General features: G+C 39.1%; 1 pseudogene; it reads right to left on the bottom strand.

The window, feature by feature from the left end:
* Positions 1-12424, bottom strand: part of LOC149251090 (protease Do-like 10, mitochondrial pseudogene) — a 36697-nt pseudogene extending 24273 nt beyond the window's left edge.
* Positions 12425-13051: the final 627 nt, after the last annotated feature.

Genomic DNA, 13051 nt, shown 5'->3' on the forward strand with positions numbered 1-13051 from the left:
CTTGACTATCCTCTCACACACAAATACGTATATAAATTAACTCAAGGGAATTGAATAAAGGCATTGAATATACTTCATAACATTTGATGATAAAGTGTTTTGGTCAAACAAAGTCATAGAACAAATTACACGTACGCTGGATGTATGGGTTGCATATCCCCCGTTTCATTACGTTGAAAGCTTATTTATCGACTTCACCAAACCAAATGTCGGCTCCCGTTCGAGCCACTGGTCGGCTTCATAGAAAATGACGACTTCTGTTTTGTATATATACATGATTTTTTTTGAAAGGACACATCAATCAATGCATTTGGAGCAGAAATACAATTCTCATCTCATGAATGCAGCCGAGGAGATAGTAATTTGGTGAAAAATACAACAAAGAACCATAGGAACAGAGAGGTGGCCGAGGAACATATAGAACATTGTTTGGGTTGATCTTTGGTTGGGATAATCCTGTGGTTTCAACTAGAACTCAGATTGTAGAAGGAAAATTGAACCAAAGAAATATACCACCGACTTATGGCAACATCCTTTGGTGTTACAGACCTAAAGGACAACCACTTGGAAGCTCGGATTGGTAGCCCCGTGACAACGTTGAAAGGATCGGTCTCCTTAATGTCTTGACTGTGGAAGATTGCAGACTTCAAAGCCTTATCTTAAATGTGGAGATCTTGTTTGCTATGAATAATATAGCTTAACTATACTATCATCATCCCTGGTTTGGTAAATACAGATTGTTGAAGTGTTGGTGCTGTATATCAGTGCTGGAGACAAATACTGGACAGTCAAGCACTATTTTTGGAGCTAGTCGAATATATGAAGAATCGAAGACCTTGTGAAATTGTAAATTCAAACCTCGATTTGCTGCATATACTAGTGGCCTGTCCAGACTTGTAGCTTGGTGCATTAACTCGTGTTGAAAAGTTCAGATATGAAGGTTGTTAACCAGTGGAGAATCACAAGTATACAATTGTGGTGGCTTAGACTTTTGTTAAGAGCTAAAAAACGGGTGGAAGTAGTGCTAGACCTGAAGAACAAGTGTGAGTGTGTGGTTCTGTTGACAGTGATTTGGGTTGGAAAGAAAAGAAGGCTACAAAGGCTTAACACTTATACAATCAGACAAACCTATATAGTGAATGTGGAATTGAGATTGTAGACCTGTGCATGCAATAACCCGTGGAAGAACCTTACAGAATTGTTTATACATATAGTAGATATTTGGTGAGTTATCTTGAAGATGACATTGAAGACAATGATGCATCACTGATGTCATCATGAGTTGACTTGGATAATTTCTTGGGCACAATGAAGTGCAGTGGTGATACCTTCTAAAGGCTGTCATTGATGATGTGACGTGACATGGAGAATAAGTGAAGTGATAACTGAAGATTGTAAGGGCTCGGTGAAGAAAACTTTGGGAGCCGTGAAGTACAACCAAACATATATTGACAAATAAAATCTATAGGATTGGTGTCCTTGGAGTTGGTGCTCCTAAAATCAAGGTTGGTGCCTTGGATAAGATAGGCTCGAAGCCCTAGAGGTCGAAGCCTCACTAAAGTCCAAGTTGGTGCTTGGAAACAGGTTGGAGCCTAAGAGATTGAAGATCGGTGTCTTCATCTAGGGTTGGAGCCGTATATATATTGTACTTGATTCATTGTAAAGATTATCTTACTAAAAGCATTTGTTCCTATTGTTTATTTTTTGTTCTAAATATAATTGATCTAACTGGTAAAAGTAACAATTGAAAAGAAATACTAATTCACCCCCCTCTCAGTATTACCAAAAATTGGTATCATATCCAGTACCTTCGCTCAAAGCGTAACAACTTGAAGGTTGATCATTAGAACACAAATGGTGAAGCCAAGGAAGAAAATCTCAAATCCTCCTAAAGATGTGTCTCCCTCAACCACCGAAATTTAAGTCCATCAATTTGTGAAGGCTACATTTTTCAATGGAAACTTTGATATATGGGAGGCAATAATGAGGAATTTCTTAATGACTCAAGGCATTAGAGTCTGGAAATTAGTGATTACTGATAGCATGATGGATGGAGAATCCAAGGAACATAATACAAGAGCAATGAAAGCAATCTTGAATGGGCTACCAGATTCTATGAAGGCCAATTTTGAAAAATGTTCATCAACAAAAGACATATGGGATAAAATTCATGATCTTCACTCAAGGAGCATTGACAATGATCTTCAAGGCTAAATGAGACCTAGAAGATGAAGAGAATGAAAAATATTTTGAATAATATCTCCTCACTAAATTACGACTGCCAAGGAAGAGATTAACAATTTTAAAAAGGAAAATGAAGAACTTAAGAAGAAAAAGAAAGTTGGTGACCAGGGAAAGACAAGGAAGGAAGTTGACCTTGTCAAGCTTCAAGTACAAGAAAGAGATGAGGAGTTCACCAAGATTAAGGAAGAATTTCACTAAAACAAGAGAAAGCATCATGAAGAAGTCATATCCATGAAAAATCAATTGGATAAGGAAAAGAAACAGGAAGATACTTTGTTAATCCTGTAGGAATTTACAGGGTAAGTTCCTCAGACAGAACACCAAAGGACACGCTCACAAACAGATCGCAGATCAATACACCAGTAGTTTTGACGTGGTTAAAACCCTCAAAGAGGGAAACAGTCCACGGCCTGAGCCAACGTGGCCACTTCAGGCAATTTATTAATAAAAGAATGAAAATTTACATAAGCTTCTCTCATGAACGGTTAACCTACAAATGACCCTCCATGCTCTTTAAATAGAGATCATGGACCAATCGGGTGTTAAGCCACGGATCAAGTGTCGGTAATACTGAGGAAAGAATGAACCGTCAGATCACTACATATCGTGACCGTCAGATTGTAAGTTACAAAATGTACATAGTAAAGAAACACACTTTACCTAACTCTATACTAGACCAAGTTATACTTAACTATTTCCTATGTGTCGGAATATCCTAACATCCCCCCTTAAGAACAACTTGGGATAGGATTGAAGGATTTACAAATATGACACAATAGGAGAAGGAAGGAGGAACTAGAGACTATCCCTCCTTAGTGACAACTTCCTGAACTCCAACCATATATCGAAGTTTAGTGAACTTCGCCTCTGTGAGAGCCTTTGTAAAGATGTCTGCAACTTGATCATCTGTTGAACAATATTGCACTTCAAGAACATGGTCGTGGATGAGCTTTCTGATGAAGTGCATGTGCAGTTCAATGTGTTTGTTGCGCTGATGTTGGACTGGATCTTTGCATAGTTGAATGGCACTTTGATTATCACACCAAAGTGTAGTCGGATGTTGCTGCTGAAAGCCAAACTCTGACAGGATCTGACGAAGCCACAAGGCTTCCTTACTAGCTTCTACGACACCACGATACTCTGCTTCTGCTGAAGAAAGAGAAATGGCACCTTGTTTCTTGCAAGCCCATGTAATAGGTCCTGAACCAAGAGTGAACACATAACCTGCAGTAGACTTCCAATCATCAGGGTCACCTGCCCAAGCGGAATCAGTGAAACCAACCAATAGAGGAGATGCTTTGGCATTGTAATGAATCCAAAACTGAACTGTACCTCGAACATAACGAAGTATTCTTTTAGCTGCTTTCCAATGACTTTCACGTGGGTTTTGCATAAACCGAGCAACAAGGCCAACATCAAAGGAAAGGTCAGGACGAGTATGGGTTAGATACAAAAGTTTTCCTACAAGTTGACGGTATAAGGTAGCATCAACTTCAGGAGAAGTACAAGTGACTGAAAGTTTGACTCCAGACTGAAAGGGAGAAGGGGCTGGCTTACAGTTTTCCATGTGAAAATGGCGTAGAATATCATAGGCATACTTGGACTAGGAAAGGGAAATACCTTCCTTGGATTGCAAGACTTGAAGACCAAGAAAATAATGTAAGTGTCCTAAGTCTGTCATTTCAAACTTCCTTTGAAGGCTAGTCTTCACATGGTTTATAAGGTTGGGATCACTACCAGTCAGGATAAGATCATCAACATAAAGAACAAGAATGATAAGAGACTTGCCCACTTTCTTGGTGTAGACAATATTGTCAGAACGACACCTAGAAAAGCCATTTTCTAAAAGAAAGTTATCCATTTTGGCATACCAAGCTCGAGGAGCTTGCTTGAGACCATAAAGGGATTTCTTAAGCCGACATACAAGGCTGGAGTCTGTTTGTATAAAGCCAATAGGTTGTTCCATATAGATTTCTTCATGCAAGTCCCCATGCAAGAAGGCGGATTTAACATCCATCTGATGGACTTCCCATTTGAAAGAGGCAGCAAGGGAAAGAACAAGGTGGATAGAGTTCATTTTGGCAACAGGGGAGAAGGTTTGAGTGTAGTCAATGCCTTCAACTTGTGAAAAACCCTTATCAACAAGACGAGCTTTATGTTTATCAACTTTCCCATCTGGTCCATACTTGGTTCTGTAAACCCATTTGCATCTAACAAGTTTTCATCCCTTTGGTAGAGGTACAAGATCCCATGTATCATTTGCCAATAATGAATGATATTCTTCATTCATAGCTGCTTCCCAATCTGGATGGCCTGAAGCTTCTGCAAAGGTGTCAGGATCATAATTCACTGAAGCTTGAGCCAGTAAAGAAGAGGCTCTCTCGAACTGAGAACGTGTATGTCGCTGATCTGTAGGATCACCGACAAGATCACCTGCTGCATCCCGAGTAGCACGTACCCATTTTGGAAGCTGAGGAGCTGAAGGAGGATCCTGAGAAGGTGGGGGAGGATTGTCATCCTCTCTTTCATCATCTGAAGAAGAAATATTTTCAAAAGTAGAAGAGATAGGAAGAGGTGGCACATCCGCCGAACTAAGCTCGTAGGCCGATATATTTTCAGCAAAATTTACATCTCTTCTAATGATAACATTCTTGGACTTAAGTGGAATAAGTCTATACCCTTTGACATCTTCAAAATATCCAACAAAAATACATTTTTCACTCTTAGGTTCTAAAGCTTTATGTTTTTCATCTGGAATATGGGCCCATGCTTCACTTCCAAAAACACGAAAGTGACTAACATCTGGTTTAATTGAGCTCCATGCTTCTTCTGGAGTGATATTCTTTAAAACCTTAGTAGGAGTGTGATTTATTATGTAATTTGCACAGTTAATTGCTTCTGCCCAATAATTAAGACTAAGTCCTTTAGATTGAAGCATACAATTAGCCATTTCCTTTAAGGTGTGATTCTTCCTTTCAGCTACACCATTTTGTTGTGGAGTATATGGAACAATATGTTGCATTTGAATTCCATGCTCAGTGCAAAAGTTGATGAAGTTGTTTTTAACATATTCTTTGCCATTATCAGATCTTAGCTTAGGAATTTGATGTCTAGATTGTTTTACAACAAAGGCCTTAAAGGCCAAGAACATGTTAAATACTTCACTCTTGAGTTTTAAGAAGTATACCCAAGTGCGTCTGGAGAAATCATCAATGAAAGTGAAGAAATACTTGTAGCCAGAGAAGGAAACAACTGGAAGTGGACACAATAAATCACCATGCACAAGCTGTAAAGGGGTTGAGGCGTGCCAAGAGGCACGTTTTTCAAAACTGTCCCGATGATGTTTTCCGAGTACACATCCAGAACAAACACCATCTCTGCAAGATACCATTGGAAGACCTGTCACCATATTTTCTTTACATAGATTCTGAAGAGAGCGATAGTTTAAGTGACCAAATCGCTCATGCCAAAGTTTGCTCACTTCATCATTATGAGCAAAAAATACCGAGGGAATATTTGATGACCCAAAGTTGTGAAACTTATACAACCTTGTAGAATCATCAGCAATGCCAGTAGCTAAAATCTGTCTAGGATCTCTTAGGTCCTTAATTACAACATCGTGAGGTGAAAATTCAACGATTTTACCTTCACCTGAATGAGTTATCTGATATACAGATAGAAGGTTGCAGGATAAGGTTGGAACACATAATACATCATTAAACTGACCATTGTCTATATGAACAGTTCTAGTCCCTACAACACTAAGAGATCTATCATCACCAACATATATATTTTTGGTGTTACAATCATTTAAAGAAGAAAACATGGCTTTGTTTTTGGCCATGTGATAAGAAGCTCCAGAATCAATGAGCCACTCATGAGAATGAGAAGAAGGAGATACATTTAGTGCATAGCCAGACCGAGATGCTTGACAACCACATGCAGAAAGTGCCATTCCTGAAGATGAAGTTGAAGTTGAAGAGTGCTCCAAATGGATGTTATGCTTCTTCATTGCTGCTTCCAAGGCTTCCATCTTCTTAAAGCATTTGGATTCTAAGTGGCCATTTCGATTACAAAAGTTGCAATGTCTATCAATCTTCTTCCCTTTGTTTTTATTTGTCTTATCATTTTGTTGAAATGATTTTTCATTTTGAGGCTGAAATTTCTTAGGACCCTTGTTTGGTTTAGGACCACTCTTTTAGGATACAACTTCTGAGGATTCTTTGGATTTGGTTGCTGCTGGGTGGCTAACGCTTTCTTAGAAGAGTTTCCAAGATTAAGAAGACCAAGGTGTAAGAGTTTTTCTTGTTCTCTTATTAAAGAATCACAAAAAAAATCAAAGGAAGGGGACTTGTAGTCTTGTCCTTGAGAAATGAAGGCTTCTCTTGTAGAATGGAAGGTGGAAACAAACACAGAGTAGGCTGGTCCCAACTTAGTAAGAATGGAATAGATAAGGTTATTATCTTCTTTCTTAACCTTAACACCTTCCAAGAGAAGTCTAAGGGTCTTGAACTTGGACAAAAAATATTCAATGCAAGAAAAATTATTGGGGTCCAATGTAAGCAACTCATTTTCAAGTTGATGGGCTCTAAGTTCATTTTTAATTCCAAAGACTTTAGTAATCTGTTTCATTGCTTCATCAGGAGCATCAAGTTCTGCAATATGGAATCTAAGATCTGGAGAAATAGACATCCCTATCAATCCACGTGCTTGATCTTGCCTATTTTCCCATTTAGCTACCTTATCTTCATCTTTCGGTTTGGTTTCTTGGCCTGTGGCTATTCTGTAGAGACCTTTACTTCTAAGTAAATCCACAATGTATGACCACCATTGGAAGTAGTTGGTGCTGTCAAGAATAACTTGGCATGGACTTTCCATTTTAACAGAAACTGAAGCTATAAATGCTGAAACTAAGTGTTGCAATGGAAAGATCTCGAAAAATTAGGCTTTTTAAAAAAAAAACGGTTCTAAAAATGGCTTCCGGATGAAGAAGTTAGAGAGAGAGAGAGAGAGAGAGAGAGAGAGAGAGAGAGAGAGTTGAAGCTTTGGGTTGTGTGCTTGCTTTGAGAAAGCTCTTTTTCCCTACAAAACAAAAAACACAAAACCCAACACGAAAATACAAAAAAACGAACCTTGCGGCTCGAAGTTAGCTTTACCCGGAAACTAAATATTTTTCTCAATGTTTCTGATTTTCCGAGATCACACTAAGGCGCAACGGAAAAGAGCATACACATGAGAAAAATCCTTCCTTTCTGTTTCTAATTTGCCCAGATCACACAGAGTCGCGGGGCAAAGAGCATACACAGAAATGAAAGGTATAGATCTGGTAATAAAAAAAGCTAAATAAACTGAAACCGAAATAAACAGAGAGAAAATAACTGTAAACTGCAAATAAACACTGTATACCTTCAGATCTTAAAAATGACGCAGCTAGGGCTACCAGAAACCTTTTCGCGTGAAACGAAAGGGGTTACACACTGGAACAGATGCTCCCAACACAACAGAGCAGTCCTCTCGGCCTGAAAGCAGTCAGAAACAGTAGATCTAGGAAACGGTAGTCAGATGCAGTTCTACCGGCTTCAGATTTGGATCACCAACGGACGCGACCGTCAAATAGCTCTGATACCATGTAGGAATTTGCAGGGTAAGTTCCTCAGACAGAACACCAAAGGACACCGCTCACAAACAGATCGCAGATCAATACACCAGTACTTTTGACGTGGTTAAAACCCTCAAAGAGGGAAACAGTCCACGGCCTGAGCCAACGCGGCCACTTCAGGCAATTTATTAATAAAAGAATGAAAATTTACATAAGCTTCTCTCATGAACGGTTAACCTACAAATGACCCTCCATGCTCTTTAAATAGAGATCATGGACCAATCGAGTGTTAAGCCACAGATCAAGTGTCGGTAATACCGAGGAGAGAATGAACCGTCGGATTGTAAGTTACAAAATGTACATAGTAAAGAAACACACTTTACCTAACTCTATACTAGACCAAGTTATACTTAACTATTTCCTATGTGTCGGAATATCCTAACAAAGCCACCTTGAACAAAGGCACAAGAGCTTGAACAAACTTGAAGTAGAGATTGATCAATACAAGGAAGAGGTCTCCTCTCTTAGATCTCAACTAGAAGAAGAAATGAAACAAGCACAAGGAGATGAGAAGGTGATGGAAGCTTTGACATTGATAGAAGGACAAGTTGATGAAGCAGAAAATGAGAGAAACACCATGATATGCCAACTAGAAGAAAATGATGATGACATCACCAAGTTAAAATCAGAAATCACTTCTCTTAAGGCCTAATCATGTGAAGCAACCAAGATGAAGGAATAAATGGAGATAATTCTATCAAAGAAGGATGAAGAATGCAAGAAAACGAAGGAATAAATTGTCTTTCTTAAAAAGGAAGTTGACCTTTTGAATAAGAACATGAAAAGTTCTCAAACCCTAGATGGCATCCTAAGTCATCAAAGGTCTCCCCTCGATAAATCAGGTCTTGGCTATGCAGGTGAATCCTCAAGAAAGAATGATGCAAACCCTAATGCTTCAAACAACAAGGATGTGAGGAGGTATGGAAGAAATGTTGACGCTCCCAGTTCCAGCAAAGGGAAGGAGAATAGTCAAGACAAATATGGAAGAAACCCTCCTCCAAGAAGAAATGCAGATGGTGTCAAGGATGCAAGAACCAATGGTTATCATCAAAGGCTCCAAAGGAAAAAAGACTTCAAATGTACATCAAGGAAATCTCCATCTCTCAGGTACCAATGCATATTTCTTGGTTATTTTTATGCTTGTACAAAATTTGGACACATGGCAAAAGATTGTAGGGCTTATAATGGTCCCCGTCAATCTCCGAGAAGTAATTTCGCAAGAAGAAGTCATGAATTCTTATTCATGAACAACATAGAGTTCTTCAAGTGTCATATCATTGGACATATGGCACGTGATTTTAACTTGACTTGGGCTACTACACATGCTAGAACCATGCCAAGAAGAAATCTACACAAGTATGGAGAAGGAAGCAAATACAATATGAAAATTTCTTGAACTCTCCAACCAACCACTTGGAAGCTTGGATTGGTAACCCTGTGATAACGTTGAAATGCTTGGTCTTTTTAAAGCCTTGAATGTGGAAGAATCTAGACTTCATAGCCTTATCTTAAATGTGGAGATGTTGTTTGCTATGAATCAAGTACCTTGGCTATGCTATCATCACCCTAGTTTGGTAGATACAAATTGTTGAAGTGTTGGAGCTGTATAACAACATTGGAGAAAAATACTGGAGAATCGAGCACTGTTTTTGGAGCTAGTTGAATATATGAAGAATTGAAGACCTTGTGAACTTGGAAATTTAGACCTCGATTTGTTGTATATACTAGTGACCTGTCTAGACTTGTAGCTCTGTGCATTAACTCATGTTGAAAAGTTCAGAACTGAAGGTTGTTAACTAGTGGAGAATCACAAGTATACAATTATGGTGGCTCAAAATTTTGTTAAGAGCTACAGAAATGGGTGGAAGTAGTGCTGGACCTCAAGAACAAGTTTGTGGTTCTGTTGACAGTGATTTGGGTTGGGAAGAAGGCTACAAAGGCTTAACACTTATACCCTCGGATAGACCTATACAATGAATGTGGAACTGAGATTGCAGACCTATGCATGCAGTAACCCGTGGAAGAACCTTATAGAATTGTGCAGACCTGTAGTGGGTATTTGGTGAGTTATCTTGAAGATAACATTGAAGACCATGATGCATCATTGATGTCATCATGAGTTGACTTGGAGAATTTCTTGGGTACAATGAAGTGCAGCGGTGATACTTTTTGATGGTTGTCATTGATGATGTGACATGACATGGAGACTAAGTGAAGGGATAACTGAAGATTGATAGGGCTCAGTGAGGAAGAATTTGGGAGTCGTGAAGTACAACCAAACATATATTGACAAAGCAAAGCTATAGGATTGGTGTCCTTAGATTTGGTGCTCCTGAACCCAAGGTTGGTGCCTTGGATAATATGGGGTCGAATCCCTAGATGTCGGAGCCTCACTAAAGTCCAAGTTGGTGCTTAGAAATAGGTTGGAGCTTGGGAGATTGAATATCAGTGTCTTCATCTAGGATTGGAGCCCTATATATATATATATGTACTTGATTCATTATAAAGATGATATTAATAAATAATTTGTTCCTATTTTTCATTTTGTGTCCTAAATATAACTGATCTAACTGGTAAAAGTAACAATTGAAAAGAAACACTGATTCACTCCCCTCTCAGTATTTCCAACAATTGGTATCAGAGCCAATACCTTCACTCAAAGCCTAACAACTTGAAGGTTGGTCATTAGAACACAAATGGCGAAGCCAAGGAAGAAAGTCTCCAATTCTCCTAAAGACGTGTCTCCCTCAACCACCAAAATTGAAGTCAATCAGTTTGTGAAGGCTCCAATGTTCAATGGAAACTTTGATATATGGGAGGAAAGAATGAGTAATTTACTAAATACTTAAGGCATTGAAGTTTGGAAATCGATGATTACTGATAGCATAATGGATGGAGAATCCAAGGAACATAATACAAGAGCAATGAAAACAATCTTGAATGGGCTACCGGTTTCTATGAAGTCCAATTTTGAAAAATGTTCATCAACAAAAGTCATATGGGATAAACTTCACAATATTCACTCAAAAGGAGCATTGAAAATGATCTCTAATCAAGAAAATGATGGAAAAAAAGAAGGAAATCTAGAGCCCTTCAAGGAAGGTGAAGATAAGAGCAACCTTCTAAGATATTTCTATACTGATCAGATCGTGGAGTTTGGAGGCCTTGTAACAGTACCTCCAAGGGTCCTCCTCATGCCAATGAAATGTCTCGTGGATCCATGGATAATACACATTCACACAGTGGTTCTTAAAAATACCCCAGGGATCATACAGATTAAAGTCCTTAGTACCGAACTCAAATTTCAATATCTCCTTAGCCCCGACATCTGCATATTTCAATCTCTTAATCTTGTACAATCCATTCCACAAAGGAAGAGTCGACCATGGCACTTTATTCTTCCTATGTAGTCCTGGTGATAACCCTATGGAGAGGTGAAATGAGACCTCTTGCATGACCAACTTGTTAGTGGCATATCTTTGTAGAACATGTGGATGCTTCTATTCACCAAACACTCCGATGAAGTTTCCACCTGGTGAGGCATACCAATATGCAATGTTAAGTACCGCCTCCATTACTTCTCGAGACATGCAAGGAGGATCCTGCTCAAAGATAAGCTTGTACAACATGATTATGAAATGGTTAGTTAGCCTTGCCATTACTCCTCGGTAGCTACAGTCAGAAAGAAACTTGCAATAAATGTCGACGACATTCGATTTTGGTGTCCATGTCCATATCATGATAGGAAACTCTTGTTGGGCATAGATTGCATCTAGTAAGTACATGGACATGCAGAATATCGCTTGCTCATCCTTGGGCGATTTCTGAGAATTAGTCACACATTTTTTCAACTAATGAACCAACAAGTCTGACCAGTTGAATAGCCTTCCATCAATCACCAACTGATCCAGTAAGACTACCCAACCTTCAGGAAAGGTTTATGTTTTCTCTTGACCATATATTCTGCATGCAAAGATGATCAAGAACTGATAAGCCTTCCTGAGAGACTTGGTTTTGTAAACATGATTGGGTGTTTTATTGAACTTTGACGGCTCTTTCACCCAACACTTGACTATATTCCTCATGTTCACATGGTTATGGGTGGCATATAAAAGTGTGTCCATGCACCTCACTAGCTTAGGTAAATGATACATCCATTGAAATTTCTCTGCCCTGAAGGTGGAAAGCTCTATCCCACTACAACTCCTCAATGTCATAGTCTATGGATATGTGTGTGAGACAATCCAACTGATAATGTCTGCACATGAGAAGGAGGGGTACCTTCATGCAACCTTATATGAGTATGACTTGTTGGATATTAATATATACCTGCCGATCCTCTAAGTCTTCCTCGAAGTCCTCTGCAAAAGTAACTTTGATTTTCTTCCATGTTAACTTTGTGCCCTTTTCAATGAACAATTGAGTGTCTGCATAGATTGGTATATCAATGGATATCTTCTTAGTTGCTTCCCCAGTACTTCTCTTAGCAGCTTCCTTTGATGCAAATCTCTTGGATGCCATGTTCACTGTAACTTATTGAGAGATTCTCAACAATTGTTGTACTTGTCGGACATAGAGAACACTCATGGAAAGAAAATGTCAACTAAAAAACCAAAGAAAATTCAAGAAAAGATCAAGAAACAAATCGGGCTCAATATGGGAAGGAATATGCAATTACGGTTGGCAAAAGTCATAGGATGACTGTGGGAACTGTGTATTACGTAGTCCTAGTAGTCATTTGGGAATATCACTTATTGGAACTGCGCAATGCGCAATTTAGTCAGGGGCCAAGGTCGGGAGAGATTGCACATTGCATAGTCTTAGTGGCCAGACTAGGATGATAGCTCCTAGAACTACATAGTGCATAGTTGGAACTAGGCCAGGACAACCTCTGTGCAATTCCATAAGCCAAGGTAAAGTCCTTGAGCTCCTAGAATGCGTAGTGCATGCAAGGGAGTGCAAGGTCTGGGCAAGGGGAGCTCATATTTGCCTAAGGAGAGTGTGAAATTGAACATATATGCAGGATGTTGTGATGATGAGTGCATATATAATTGAGTGATGATGCGTGCAATTAAAACAAGTGCATGTATTAATCAAATTGAAGGAAAATGAAGCCTATGAAGGGAGTCACTGCAACAACGACCCTTG

This window comes from Pinus tabuliformis, chromosome 7 (genome assembly GCF_031772625.1).
Source record: "Pinus tabuliformis cultivar Carrire ecotype Pingquan chromosome 7, CPIR1, whole genome shotgun sequence".
Classification (NCBI taxonomy): Eukaryota; Viridiplantae; Streptophyta; class Pinopsida; order Pinales; family Pinaceae; genus Pinus; species Pinus tabuliformis.